General features: G+C 44.6%; 1 long non-coding RNA gene across 1 annotated transcript in view; it reads left to right on the forward strand.

Moving 5' to 3' along the window:
- Positions 1-13,613: 13,613 nt before the first annotated feature.
- LOC147102863 (uncharacterized) overlaps positions 13,614-16,160 on the forward strand; it is a 111,961-nt gene continuing 109,414 nt past the window's right edge. The window contains exon 1 of the long non-coding RNA XR_015073180.1: positions 13,614-13,807. This is a non-coding gene — a long non-coding RNA (uncharacterized LOC147102863). The remainder of the gene's footprint in view (positions 13,808-16,160) is intronic.

Genomic DNA, 16,160 nt, shown 5'->3' on the forward strand with positions numbered 1-16,160 from the left:
GTTACTGCTTAAAAATATTGATTCCCTTTTGTTCTACTCTGTACCAAGTACAGTACAGCATGTGAACTTAGTCCGCTTCTATTGTGCTATGTGAGATGAGAAACTACACTGCAGCGACTGCTGTTCCTGCTGATATGACAAGTGACTTTATGGTGGGTCCAATGTCTGTCGGTAAAGATCATTTTTGCGCTGGCCTTGGGTTGCATGAACTGCACTGATTTCAAATTTATATTATTACGCATGCTAAATCCCAGTCCAATTACAATTGCAAAATGCTACAACTCTTTGTGAAATACCATGTATTTTGTACCAGAAATATAGGAACAGGAGGAGGCCATTCAGCCCCTCGAGCCTGTTCCGCCATTCATTGAGATCATGGCTGATCCTAACTCCATTTACCCGCCTTGGCTTCATATCCGTAATACCCGTGGCTAGCAAAGATCCGTCGATCTCAGATTTAAAATTATTAATTGAGCTAACATCTACTGCTTTTTGTGGGAGAGGGTTCCACACTTCCACCACCCATTGTGTGAAGAAGTGATTCCTAACTTCTCTGCTGAAGGCCCTGGCTCTGATCTCTGATGTTAAGGTTATGTCCCCTTGTCCTAGATTCCCCCACCAGTGGAAAACGTTTCTCTCTATCTACTCTTATCAATTCCATTCAAAATCCTAAAATCCTCAATCAACTCACTCCTTAATCTTCTATATTCCAGGGAATACAAGCCTAGTTTATGTAATCCCTCCTCAGAATCTAACCCTTGGAACCCTGGTAACATTCTGGTAAATCTGTGCTGCCCTCCTTCCAAGGCCAATATATCCTTTCTAAGCTGCGGTGCCCAGAACTGTACACAGTGCTGAGTAACCAGGGCTTTGTATAGCTTTGTACTGCTTAATGTCTGTAAAATTGTACTTTTACTTGGAACACCTAGGGGGAAATTTTAACATTTTGACGCACTAGGAGTGGGGGTGGGGGGTGTTGCGGTAGCGCGTGGGAAACCCGGAAGTCTGGGTTTCTGCCCAATAGTCAGCCTGATTGACAGTCTTGGCTTCCAGTCAGACGGGGAACGCTGGGGAATCGGCCGCAGGACCAGGTAGATCCGATAGCCGACCCCAGGGGGGTCTGATCCCTGCCCCCAGGGGGGCGGAGGGGATCCGATCCGTGACCCTGGGAAGGGGTTGGTGTCTGATCCCGTGAGTGGGGATTTGTACGGAGCGGGGGGTTCTGATGGTGGTGGAGCTTGGGGGGCTGGGTGGAACCACTCCTGCTCCTCCTGGCCCACGAGGATTTCTCCCTGAGGCTGTCCTTGCCTCGCTGCAGCTGCCGGGTTTCCGAGGCCCGGGAAACCTGGTCAGCCACAGTTAAACCTGCAAACTAGGTTAACTCCGAGGTTTCCAGCCTCATTAACATATTTAAAATGAAGAAGTGTTTCCTAACTTCACTGCTGAAGGCCCTGGCCTCCTGGGAGCAGGTTGGCTGCTCGTCCCTTGTCCTGCCTGAATAAAAACCATAAGTCGGTGATTTGGAACCAGCTTCCCGACACGCTTCCATTTTTTGCCCATTTAATCCCTCCACCCACACCCAATCCCACCCGCTCACCCATGTTAAAATTCCCCCTCAGTTCAGATAATAGTGCACTGGCTTACAAAAATCTGTGTGGTGCTGTAGACATTATTAGCAACCAGAAGCACTGGCATCTTCCTGTGTAACAGTAATCTGCTACTGAATGCAAGGAACTGTACCAATACATGCAGTAGTGAGCGCAGAAAGTTATCGCCCATATTCTATATCTCACACATTTCAATTTGATGTGACAGGACAACAGTTTTGACGAGTCTTGTTGCTGTGCTTTTTAAATTAATTTTAAATTGAATTTGAAAATGATCTCGTTTTATATTTTGACTTTAAACATTCTGAAGGCTCAGTGCAGTTAAAAAAAAAAAATTGCCTTCGAAATGATGGAAAATGCCCTTAGATCTTATACTTTGCAAACTGTTAAGCCGTTCTAACTCCTAGGATCTTTGTTTTGAGATTACAGAACATAGGTGTATTCTTTACCACATTGGGCAATTAATATTGAAAAAGGTTGCTGAAATTTTGCTGTTCATTTTGAGAGACACAGATAGATGCTTATGATCTCGGGCAGATCAGTAGCTTTGTGCTTGTCCTTTATTAATTACCAGCTCCTCAAAGATGGAAACCAGTAACACATGAAGGAAAAAGTGCAGAAAGCCAATTTGTTTTGTAATTTTTTTTCACAATGTGAATATAAATTAGTTTTATGCTAACTATCCATAATTTGTATCAAAGACAAAGATAAAGTTTGGAATGGTTTAAAAACGTGAATGAAATTACTTTCTTTTAGCCTATTTCGCCACTGATCTGTATTCACAATGACTGAAACATCAGCAGAGAAGGCAGTGAACTTATTTATTTGGACTCACAAATTTACCATTAAAACAGCAAATTCCCGTTTCTCACAACAGTTACGAGGGTCTGTCCTGCAGCACTGCTCCAGTGACTTACAGTACCTCCTCCTTTCTTCAACACTTGAGTGAACTCTGAGGAGCTATTTTGATCAACTTTACTGATAAGCTGCCCAGAGACTAGACCTTGGTAAGTCGACTGAAGTGACTGAAAGAGTTAAGGCTTCTTCAAAGCTGAATAGTAAAGGGGCAATTTCCAAACTATATGAAGCAGTTAAAGACGCCATTCATGAGAGGAGAGATTTTTCTGTCGTAACTCAGTTTGTTAAATTGTTCTTTCTTATTTGGAGGCATTCTACTGGAAATACCATATTTTTGGGCGCATATTTACTTTTTTTTTCTTTTCATGCACTTAAAATATAGCAGTCAGGGAAAATAGCAATCATATGTTTAAATTTCTTTCAAAAATATACAGCAGACAGCTTCCATTTTATTTATTTCCATGTAAATCTTTGTTGCACCGAATTGTGACATTTATGACCGATAACTTCAGAGCAGGATTCTGAAACAGATTCCTGAAACTGACCACAGTGCAGTGCGCCATACCACGAAATTACGTACCGTCGCGACTGCTACATTTCATCCAGATAACCTAGTTACATACAATTAAACAGATGGCCGATGCACACACCCTGCGCCACTCTAAACAGCGCTCACGTCAGCACTTTTCCAACATATCGTGATTTTTTTTTTTCTTCAGAGGAGCACATTAGACAATTCCACATTGTATGCCGTGCTTTCATTTACATTAAAAAGTACCTCTTCAGTGGAAAAGGATTATAATTACATTTTTAAACTTTTTTCCCCCTCTTTCTGATTTCTTCCACATTTGTAATTAAACGGTGAGTGTTAATGACATTGTTAAATTCGTCAGAGGCGTCACTCACTGTGCAGATGAATTTGCCAATCAATCTGAATCTGTATTAATAAGTGCTGATTATATGTGATCTATCTGTAACTGAATTAGCTTTCATGAGTGGTGCATATGTAGTTGAAGATATTTAACAGTGAATTAGTGTACACAATGCCTTTCACTAAATACATCCCAACTAACTACGATAGCACGAAGTAGTCTGTGTGCCAGGAGGAATCAGATGTTTAGCTCTCAATCAATGTAAGTCCATATAATATTACTGAAATACCGCTTTATTTTTTTTGTTGAACAAAATAACTTTATATAGCGCCTTTCACGACCTCAGGACGTCCCAAAGCAATTTACAGCCAACAAAATACTTTTGAAGCATAGTCACCAACATTCCCGCTAAGCCACGCAGCCGCGCAGCGGTCTGGAGGTCCCGCGCAGGCCGCTCACCGGCTTTACTATGGAAATAACCGCGCAGGTGCGAAAAACCAAATGGGCCACGCAGCCAATTAAAGGGCCGGCACAGCAGAAAGAAATGACAGGGATCATTGTTGTAAAAATCTTGCTGCCTTCCATTCCCCAGGTTTATTATAGTCATTCAGGTCCTGGTTCAGTAATGGTGGCTTGATGAGGTGCCACAACTGTCTCACTTAACTGTTTCAGCAAACAGTGGCTCTGCTACATCCTTCCTCACACAACCGAGTGTAATGATACGTGTATACTCCAGATATGGCACAAGCTGTGCTTGTGTTAGTGATGAGGTCATGCAGCGTATTTTGTTTTACACATGAAGGAAATGCATAATCTTCAAAGCAGCATGTCACATATCGGACATATTTTTCAAAAATAGGGGGAAATTCTATCGGAGTTAATGTGCTAATTCAGTCCCCTAAACTAAGCTGAAAACATTGAGAGCAGATTGTTGTATAATATGACACGAACTGGAATTTCCTAGATTGGGGAATAAACCACTTCATGGGGACATCTGTACTAACTCCCATAAATTATGTCTGAACTGAAGTCATGCTTCGCGTTCACTTGTTTGTATTAAATATAAGCTTCATTAAAAATAATCATCATCATAAATGGGAAAGCCTGTAAATTATTATTGGTTGTATTTGTTGCATGTGCATTTTTCTTTGGAAATGCTACACTTCTGCAAATATTTGTTTGTTCAAAACGCAGATAACAATACAAACTAAAATATGAACACCAAACCATACGTTCCCAGATGGTCACTGATCTCATAACATCCAAAGATGTTCCCACTATTGCTTTGAATCTCATTGTTTCCCTCTCGACAATATTCACATTGGGGTCGATTTTGTCGAACCTGTCGGGAAGAAGGCGGGACTTCCCCTTTCGGGTTTCCGACCCGCCTACTTCGACGTCCGGCCAATCCGCGCGATTTTCCCTTGATTGACCTTGTTGAGCCCGCCCAGCGGGCTCAGCAGGCTAATTAAGGGCCACCCAGCGACAGGTGACGTCACAGACTGCAATTTCATCTGTCAAGATTTCTGACAGATGAAATATCAGTGTTTTACAGCTGTTTGAAGCTGTCAAACACTGACAGTCTGATTTCTAAGATGAGCCCTTCTGCGCAGACTCATTTAGAAATCTCAGCAGCACTAAAAGCTGAAGGCTGTCACTTTTGATAGATCGCAGCCGTTCAGCTTTTAGTTCCGGCTGAGTGCTGCGCTCCCGACGGTTACAGGAAGAAAGGCTGTTAAGGTAAGTAAAGGTAACTAAAAGTTCTTTACACACTTTGGACACACCAAACACACTTACCTTTGCACTCATGCACCCATCACTCACCTGAACACCGACATCGCAACCCCTCCAACTCATTCAACCCGACGGCCCGCTGCTTTAACTGGCGTGGTTTGGAGCCGTCGGGAAACCCACACGAAACCCCTCAAAATGGGGATTAGGCTAAAAACTGCCTGTTAGGCAGTTAATTGGCACTAATCCCTTCCCGCCTGGTTTCAGCGGCTCCCAGTGCGGGGCAGTACCCGCCGCCCCTGAAACTTACGTGGGGCGGGGTTTTGGGCAGGATGGTGTTGGGACCCCCAAAGTCGGGATTTTCCCCTCCCACACGCCTGAAACCCCGCCTGATGGCTCCCTGAAAATCTAGCCCATTGATTCAACTTGCTTTTGAACCACAAGACCTATCGCCTCTTGAGTCCATTCCCTCTCCCATGGTCTCGCCTCTGCCTATCTACATAGAGTCATAGAGTTATACAACACAGAAAGAGGCCCTTCGGCCCATCATGTCCGCGCTGGCCATCAAGCCCTGTCTATTCTAATCCCATTTTCCAGCACTTGGTCCGTAGCCTTGTATGCTATGGCGTTTCAAGTGCTCATCTAAATACTTCTTGAATGTTGTGAGGGTTCCTGCCTCTACCACCCTTTCAGGCAGCGAGTTCCAGATTCCAACCACCCTCTGGGAAAAAGTTTTTCCTCAAATCCCCTCTAAACCTCCTGCCCATTACCTTGAAACTATGCCCCCTGGTTATTGACCCCTTTACTAAGGGGAAAAGTTCCTTTCTATCTACCCTATCTATGCCCCTCATAATTTTGTACACCTCAATCAGATCCCCCCTCAGCCTTCTCTGCTCTAAGGAAAACAACCTTATCTGTGATTCTTTTCAGTCCTTCTGCTGCTTTGGCAATTTGGGGTTCACTGGCTCCAATCATCTTCTCACCATGGGCGTCCAGTCTCTCTGTCCCCTCAATCCCTCACTTGGATGACCTTGGGGCCCTCTGCTGTTGGAGCAGTGCCCCAGCATATCCTCATCTATTGCCACCCTCCCGCCCATATCTGAACTTGGTTTTATCCGCGGCAATTCCTCTTTTAACTCTTGTTTACATTTTTCCAGATAAAAAGTGTCAATATGGGAATCCATTTGGATTACAGGTCTGCCTGTCTATTTTATGTTGAACATGTGGAACACTGGCCCCGAGATCCGCACCTACCCACAGTCTCTGCGTCCACAGAGAGTTGCGTTTTCATCTTGAGGAATCCTGGGCAGCGTATGATGTCATGCCGCCCAGGAGCGCAGCGCGTGCGGAGCCCAGGGCTTCATTCATAGGGGAGACCCGCCCATGAGAACTGTCAACATTTATATTAGCATGGGTAATTTTTTTTTACCTCTCCAGAGCCTTCACCATTGAAAGGAGTGGTTAATCTTAATGATAAGTTCTTTCTTTATAGTTTTTAAAAACATTTTGTAAACTTTTAGAACATTTTAAAGACATTTACATGGATTTGAAGAATTTTAAATAGTTTTAAAGACTTTCAAAGAGATTTGAAATAATTTTCAATAATTTTAATTAAACAGCAAAGTGAAATGGAAGGAGCAAGCACAGTTGTGATGATGAAGGGAGCTCAGAATTTCACTGACGATGACAGCAGCAGACTCCTCAATGAGTGCCGTGCACGAACAAATGACAGTGACATGAATCAGTCATTCATGAAAGAAAGACTTATGAAATAACATTGAGCGGCCTATGGGTGGCGCTGTCCAGGGAGAGTATAAACACTCGGGCACGGGCCCAGCTTGCGCAGGACATTCTTAACAGGAACTAGTGAAGGACACAACTAGACCTCTATGTTGTAAACCAGTTGATTAAAGCTTTGTTTAACGCTCAGACCAAGTGCCTCGTAGTTTTCTTATGTCAGACAGCTTGGACAGAAGTTGCGCAGGCTGTTAGTGCTAACTCCACCATTCCACGGACAGCGGAACAATGCCGCGAAAAATTGCATGATTTGATGTGATCTGCCAAGGTTTGTACAGTTATTAGAAATGTCAAATATAAAATTTGGTAAAATTTAACTTTACTATTTTAAAGCATGTTTTGTTGCATAGCTGTTGTGAAGTGACTTCATTATCCAGGCGTCTGAGCTAGTCGTAAAATTTAATGGCTTTGGAGCCGGTCAGGGTCACCTATTGTGCTTCTAATCATTTTGAGGGCGAAATTCAGCTCCTTTGTGCCTGCTGTTAGCGTTTCTGGGGGGCGCAAAGGGGTTATCGCCCGGGGGTGGGGGTGATAAAAGTGCCGGTAGCGCTCCGGGTCACCACGCCTCCGGGGATGATGTCATCACCGTGCGCGGCGACCCCTTAGCGCCCCGCGGCAGAAATTCGGCTGTGCCCTGTGAGGTGATGTCAGCGCCAGCCTCGTGCATCGCGAACCAAGCTGACCTCTGCTCGCGGGGCGGTAGTTAAAGGGGAGGTGCGGCCGCGACCACGCTGCCATTTTCTTTTCTTAGCTGACCCCCCAAGTCGGTCCTCCATGGTGTGCCGTGGCATGGTCCTGGCCGCCATCACGCGGCCCGGTACCGTGTCTCAGCGCCGGGCTGCTTTCATGGCACCACGCCGCCCTGGTGGTCTAGTTGGGGCCATCGGAGGCCCTGCAGAGTGTGCTTTAACTGAAAGGGAGGGGCGTTGAAATGCGGCAGCGCTCCGTGGAGCCTCCGCCAAATGCTGCCGATCGCGCCCCGACAACGCCTTGGAACCCCACTAGGAACTGGACTGCTCGACATTGCGCTCCACTTCCTGGGCGGGGCGGTAAGGCGAAGATTGCGGCCAGGACGGGACTTCCTCGCCGGGCGCAGGATGTCGCACCTCGCCAGCGTTACCGCCCCGAAACGGGGTGCTACCGAATTTCACGCCCCTTATCTGTACTCCACAGATTTGAGGTGTGAAATTTCAATTAGTGAACAATACCCAGTCTCCAAAGCAGCATCTGGTCCTGTTACTAAGCAGGTGGGCGGGTGGTCTCTGCAGGAAAAACTGAAGTTTCATTTTAATTTCTGTTTTCAATTTAGAGTAAAGCGGCACATAACGCTAGAGAGCGTGCCACGACAGGCGGTGGTGCTGCCACTCTTGAGGGCGTTATCAGAGCAAGAGGAAAGGGTCATGCACTTCCTTGGAACCATTGGTGGCAGTTCAGTGTCTGGTGCCTAATTAAACATTGGGGTAAGGTGAGGTGAGTTGGCCTGTCCCGCTGTATGTTTAAAACTGTAAGGTGTGCGTTGAATATCATCTTCTGTGATGTGGTAGATCGTGCTTCACCCTTGTAAATGTTTACTGTTTCCTTCCCACAGGTGGACAGCTTCCTTCTCACACACGGGATGAACAGTGCGTTGAGTCTGTGGCTGCAGAGGGCATGGGGGAAGGGGTTACAGATGCAGTAGGAGCAGTAAGTGAGGAGCAGGAGGAGGAATTTGTGGAGTGTCAGCTAGTGGAAGGGGAGGGTATGGACCCTGGGTGGCTGCACATCACCTCTCCATCTCCTGGCCACTCTGGCTCTGCACCAGGCACAGATGACTGTCGTTCCACAGCCAGTCACCAACCTGATACTGCAGAGCAGGTGGGAGAAGTAGCAAGACACTTAGCGCAACAAAATGGTGTAGAAACTCAGGTGCAACAGGTTGAAGGGTTGTGGCAAGATATGGTTACTCTTTATGTGAAGAAACTTGACTTGCTTGCCTCTATCAGGCAGGGGATTGCTGTTATTGGGAGCAATATATGCAAGAAGTTGGACATTGTTGGTAAAGAATTCACCAATGTTCATCTAGCGCTTAATCAGATTAACGAGTCTCTTGTTTAACTATTCAAGTTGAAGACAGCAGGTTCAGCTGCCATTAATTTGACTCCCACAGAACCCCCCTTGCCTGCTACCAGCGCAGACACAGTGCAGGCCCACGAGACAGCAGCTCCGCCAATTACGTTGGAAGCAAATGTTGCCTTTCAGCAGCAGCAGCAACAATCCTGTCACAAGCCAACTGCTGAAGGGCAAGAGATGGTACACAGGGGTCTTTCACTTGGCAGCAGAGGGCTGCGGTCACGGGGAAGGGGAAAGCGCAGGAGACAGTAGGGTGTCACCTTTTGCACAATCCACCCCCTTCGACCCTCCGGAACAGATGCGAGGGGGCATATCTGTCAATTCTTTAAATGTTGCTGTTGTGTTATTTCTTGAAATTTATATTTGTGCCTGATAGTGTATTTAACCATTTCGTTTAATTTGCCTTTAGTCACTTTAAACTTTTTTTCAACTTTTTTTATTGACAACCAATTTAACATTACAACTGTTTAAAAAGTAAAAAGTAGCTAGTTTACATCTTGAATGTCTTTATTGCTGAATTTCGCGGGAGGTGTTAGCGGTGCCGCACCCGGGCGCTAACAGGAGGCGCAAAGCAACCAAATTTTTCCCTCTAAGAACATCAGAAAAGTATATCAAAAGTCTTTGAAGCTGCAATAAATGTTCACTGGTTCACTTTAAATTTTGTGTGTTCTTTTCTGTGCCTTGCTGGGGGAGGGGAGGTACGAGGCGACACTATCATCACCTTGTAAATGTGTTGGCTACTAGCTGTTCCCAAGCAGCCTTACTTTCGGGAGCACTTGGCTCCTCCCCACCAGGCCTGGCCACAGGCACACTGGCATCGTCCATGTCCTCCATTTCAGCAGGGAGCTCGTCTGCAGGGTTAAGGGTCAGTCCTTCCCGCAGGGCAGAGTGGTGCAAAGGGCAAAAGGCCACCACAATCCCTGACACTTTCAGAGGAGAGTACTGCAAGGTTCCCCCCTGACCTGTCCAGGCACCGGAAGCGTGATTTCAGAACCCCGATTGTCCTCTCCACCACTTGCCGTGTGGACACGTGTGCACGGTTGTATCTCTCCCTCGCCTCATTATTTGTCCTGCGGTATGGTGTCATCAGCCATGGTTTTAGCGGGTAGCCCTTGTTGCCCAATATCCATGTGGAACCTGCGGAGGGTGCCAGTTAATCCGAGTGATGGAGGAGGAAGGAGTCCTGAGCACTTCCCCGATGATCTGCATTCACATTTAGGATCCTGAGTTGTGCATCACAGATTATCATTACATTTAATGAATGAAACCCCTTCCTGTTGATGTATGTCACAGGTGCATCAATTGGTGCCTTCAATGCAACATGGCTGCCGAGAGGACAAGTCGAAGTCTATGAACGCTGAAGCCCTACAGAAAATGGCATCTGTGATTGGTGAATGCAGGCCCTCGCAGCACTCTGGGTGATGTTTGAAATGTCACCAGTGCCTGACTGAAATGATCTGCATGCAAAGATGTTCAGCGCTGTGGTTACCTTCATGGACACTGACAAGTCAGTGCGGGTCTTTGAGCGTGTTTGAAGGTCCTCCTTTAACATGTCACATAGCCAGCCGATTGCCTCTTTGCTAAAGCGCAGCCTCCTCACACACAACTCCGACAGCATCTCAAAAGACAGCCTCTCCCTGTACACGCTCTGGGGTGGGTAGTAGTTCCTCCTGAATAGGCAGCGGTGATGGTTCCTCAGTCTTCTTTGTTGTTCCCTGGCGTTTTTGATTCTATGTATGTGCCAGAGTCTCTCAGAAGATCTGGGCGACATCATTAAGAGGCATGTTTCTCCCTCACAGGCTTCCTCTTTAAACAGATGCAGTACATGTAGGGAAAAAATGGAAAGCGTTGTAAAAGTCATGTTAATAACGTGAGTGGGTAGAAATTCACGTTGGGCGGTGGTGTGAAACGGGCGACATCAGATCGGGCACCCGTCATACCCGCCTGATGAATATCACCGGCCGAGACCAATTTCTAAGACTTCTAAAATTTTTACAAAGTCATGCATAACATTTTTAAACAGCGTTAATAAAGTTAACATTTAAAACATTCATATACTCTGGCATAATTATTTTAAACATTAGTTAAAGTGAAAAAAAAATCATTTTTAAAGTCATTTTCAAGTTTAAAAAAAATGAAATCTAATTGAATAGAATGCTTACCTTGTCCCGAGTGAGAGTTCCTCTTTAAATTACCTACTCTCCTCAAAACAAGATCCAAAGACAGTGAAATATTTAACAAATTAAAGTTGTTAAAAACTTAAATCAGGCTTTTTGCAGCTAAATTAGTCCCATTTCCCAGCCCCCTGACTTCCCTGTCTTCTTCCTGCTGCTTCTTTAGATAGAATGCAGGCTGTCTGCCTGCTTTTATCTATTGCGGCAGTTTCTCTGCGCCAGCAGTGCTACTTCTGCTGGGGATGATTCTTGACAGATCGCAAGTCCCGTTTTTTTGCGTATGTGCTTCGCACGCCTAAACCTGGAACTTGCGCGGCTCCCACAGGTGTGTACGCACCCGTAGGGGTCGTAAAATACGGCCCACTCTTTGCTCCAGTCCACCTGGAGCCCCACGTGTAGGCGTGCTGATGACCAACAACAACTTGCTTTTATCTAGCACCTTTAACAGATTAACGTCGCAAGGCGCGTCACAGGAGCATTATCAGACAAAATTTGACACCGAGCTGCATAAGGAGATATTAGTACAGGTGACCAAAAGCTTTGACCTCCCAATGGTTACCCCCAGGATGTTGATGATGGGGGGGCTCGATGATAGTAATGCCATGGAGAGGTAGTTATGCTCTTGTTGGAGATGGTCATTCCCTGGCACTTGTGTGGCATGAATGTTACTTGCCATTTATCACTCCAAGCCTGCATGTTGTCAAGGTCTTGCCGTGGCTAGTTTTGAAGCACAGGTCTTCAGTGCTACATCCTGGATATTGTTGGGGTCTGTAGCCTTTGCTGTGTCCCGTGCAGTCAGCCATTTCTTGATGTCCCGTGGAGTGGTGCTGCTTCATATATTCATAGGCTAGTCAGCTGTTCACTGTTTATTTTACTCTTTGCCTTAGTATTAGGAATACCTAACTCAGCATATCTGACTCTGCAGTTTCACATGTTTGCCCCTTCCGTCTTCAAATCCTAGAAGATGGAAGGGGAAAACACTTGAAACTCCAGTTAGCTAATCTCCCAGTTTCCAGTTCTGATGAAGGTCCACACCAGAAGCATGAACTTATCGTTTCTCTGTTCAGATCCAACATACTGGATATGTATTTTCAGTTTTGTTCGTTTGTAGTATAACATTTGACTGATTGGATCCAGAGGTTTAAACGTGTGTAGGTTAACATGCAATTTTGTGTGAGTGCCTGGAGTGACTCCACTTCAAAAGTACTTCATTGGCTGTAAAGCGCTTTGAGACGTCCGGTGGACGTGAAAGGCGCTATATAAATGCAAGTCTTTCTTTTTTCTTTCTTTAATTGGACCTCTGCAAAATAGATGAGAGGGGCATGTTAGATATAGCATTAAGTATTCGCACTTTGAATAGATATATGTGTAAATATATGTGCTGTGTGTATATTCATATAGTATGTTAAAAGTCATTCTTTAATGACTGGAAGCGTGTATACATCAATACATTTTATCTCCTCATAGGAAATTTAAAGGAATTATTTTAATTTGCATTGTCAATGTAACACATCACTAGAAAGGAAGTATTTTGGACCATTAATTTTTTCCTATTATTAAAAAAAGCATTTGTCGGGCTGATAATGGTGTTAAATTGTAGATCATATCTGAAAACCTCCCGAAGATGAAAAATATATTTTTAAATAAAAATGTATAATATATACATATGCATATATAACTTGCAAAACAACATTTGAGGTTTTAACCACTGCAATCTAATGTGGAAGCTGGCGGAATATTTTACGTAAGTTGGCATACGACATTATTATGAAAATATTTTGCTTTCCGTTCTTTCTAGATGAACTGGTTGTGCAGCACGTAAGAGTTCTGCTAACCTTGAGACTGAATACCCTGTGCAAGTAGAAGACAGGAGTGAGAAAATGCAAAATTTATGTAGATTGCATCCTCAGGAATAGGCCAGACTGGCAGGGCTTATACGTCAGAGGAAAAAAAAAGATCTGTTTCCCTTTCATGCAAATATTAATGGTTCCCCTGCGGTGGTGCCTTGTGAGTCAGAAGTCACACTGTTCTACTATGACTGGAATTTTCCACCATGCCATTCACAATGCATTATATAATGTAGCTGATCACCCATGGGCATTGCATGTGGCCAAAACAAATTGTGCATCTCTTTCTTGAGCACAAAATCGATGCTGACATCCTAGTGTATGCCCAAGGTATTTTTTGGACGAGCGGTTAAGCCTGCTTGTTCCAGTAGTTCAGGTGGATTTAAAAGATCACTGGGTGCTCCCTGTGTCCTGGCCAACATTTCTCTTTCAGCCAATACTATTATCCTCCCCCACCACCCCCCCGCCAACATCTGCGTATAAACCACTGCCCTGACACACTCTTACGAATAGACATAAAACCTAGATGTACACACCAAACACTACAGTTCTGCCTTTTGAGAGGTATTAATCCTGCATACTAATAGCTTCCTTTAAATATTAAATCTTTTACAGCATTGACTGAGAGAGTGTTGCAGCAGAGAATGAGTTGATTTTTGATACGCATTAAAATGACAGCCTGCTAATTGTCACAGACTGCAAACTGAGGCTGAACATGATCAGAACCCGGGAAATATCGACAGTCAGGTCCAGCTAAAAATGGCAGCTCTTGAAACCAAGTGGAACAGCAGCCCCAGGCCCCAGAGGGATGGGTAAGTCTGTTTGGAGCAAAGTTGTTACAGGAATTTCTAGGATAAGTTTACTTTTTAGTTGCTATCGTCAGTGGGACATCAGAAGTAATTTGGTAAATATTTTGAGCAATTTGATTGTTGGTTTTGAGATGGTTCTTGGTTGTTCAGTGACATTTTTCTACCTGTGAGTCAATCAGCATCATTCTGTAAACACTAATTGGTTTCATTTTTATGACTATGATAGCTTAGCCAATCAGGGTTTTCTGGACCTGGCACACTTGACTTGTGTGATGGCTGTCTTCACATGCCTTCCCTTCCCATGCTAGCCGTTTAATTATATATACAGATCTCACAATAATACAGAGCACTAAGTCATTGATACACACAAATTTATTTTCCGCCCGTGCTATATATGAAATGGCAGTCAGACAATTAAGACCCTTTTAAAATCCAAATAGTTCCAAAGAAATATGATTATCATTTTCAAATTGTTCTGATTTGATTTTTGAATATATTGCTTAAACAGGGAACCCTGTTGAGATCATTAAGTGGCTTGGGGATGTAGAAGCCTGACGACATGTGAAAACTGAGGCCGCGATTTTATCAATGGCGGGCGGGTTGGGTGCGGGTCAGGTGGTTTCCGGCTTCCAGTCCCGCCCCCAGCTGCATCCGGCCCACAGACGTGATTTTACGTTGATTGACCTTGTTAAGCCCGCCCTGCGTGCTTGCCATCCAATTAAGAGGAAACCGGTCAGATGACGTCTTTTGATGACGCATCATCTGCTGGTTTTCTTAAAGGGACCACGCACAATTTTTTTTTGACAGTTGATTTCTCACTGTTTTTGACAGCATTGAGGTGCTGCAAACACTGACAATCACTGCACAAAGGTGAGCTCTTGCACCCAGGCCCTCCAATGACTCCCTCCACAGGCTGGAATAGATGGCAGCTGCAGGTGAGGTGACAAGCGATCTGTCACTGGTGAGAGAGGTTCTCCCAATGAGGTGGCACTGGACATGGATTTCAAAACTTGTAACCTAAAGAAATGTGTAAATGTATTAAAAATGCATTCCCCAACATGTTCTTACCTCTGAGACTCACCAGTGTAACATCAGATCCTTCACACCACTTCTGCAGCTGTCATCATTCCAGAAACATTACAGCAGACTCACAAAATGTCACACTTGCCTGGCGTGGTGTCCGGATGTCAGGAAATCCAAGGCAGAAGCGGCAAAATTCAAAAATAGCCTGTCAACTACTAGCAACTACTTGTTAATAGGCAGGTAATTGCCTTTAATCCTTTTCCCACTGCTAGGTGTCGGGTCCATGCGCAAATCGGGGACCTGATACTTGGGAAGATTGTTTGGAGGCAGGTTGACGGCGGGATCGCAACCTGCCGTCAATCAAAACGATTTTACCCTTTGACCCGCCTCCAAACCCGCCCTCTGAGCGCCGGCAAAATCCAGCCCTGAGAGTTGAACGAATAAATTCAGACACAATTGAGATTAATGATTGACAATATCCATCGATGTGGATTCAATTCCTTCCCTCTCTTAGGCTAAGTAGCTCTTCCCACCTAGTTCCCCTGTTGATGTCATCAGCATTCATGATTTAAATTACAATACTTATTTGTAGAACCTCAGCAGAAAGGTAGACCTTCTCCTGCAAAAGAATTGATATTTTTTGTCAAAAATGTAATTGATTTTCAAAAGATATGACTATACCTTTTAAACTGTCCTCTCGTGTCATGATCTTTCTTCCTTCAGCTGTGGTGCTGTGAACTGTAACATTGCCCAAAACCTTTGCAATACTGCTTCCTGGATGGCCAATAAGAGGTACACTTCTGGCCAGAAATAGTGCCTGAAAATTTGCTTTCTCCACACAGTGTTACACCTGTGGCTCAGTCAAAAGTTGGGGGACAGGGGTGGGTGTGCGAGGGTGGGGGGGAGGTGCGGAAACCCAGCTAAGTGGGAACATCTCTTGATGCAGAAATCTGAACTCATGACCTGGTTGGAAGTCCAGTATCTATAAGCACCTCATGGTTAAACATTTTTGCAGTTGATCCGTTCTTTTAAAAAAAAGTAAAGGCACTTTAAAATCCATTTACTAAACACTAAATTGTTTTTAAAACCAGCGCCGTTCCCATTGCTACTCCTTAAGATGAGTGTGAAGTCACAGGATATTATAAACACACAAGGCGTTATTAACTGAGATCATTCGACTTCAGTTAAAAAGGATATTTTAGCTGAACACATTTAAGCATTTAAATAATCGATTGATTTGGTGAGTGCAGATAGAAAGGTTTTCAAGCTTATTGGAGAACAGGAACAGTAACTTTGCAAGTAATAGATTAGGCTAGAAACAAACAAGTGGACT

The sequence above is a fragment of the Somniosus microcephalus genome, chromosome 21, assembly GCF_052327205.1.
Source record: "Somniosus microcephalus isolate GS21.2 chromosome 21, FLI_Smic_1.0, whole genome shotgun sequence".
NCBI classification, from domain to species: Eukaryota; Metazoa; Chordata; class Chondrichthyes; order Squaliformes; family Somniosidae; genus Somniosus; species Somniosus microcephalus.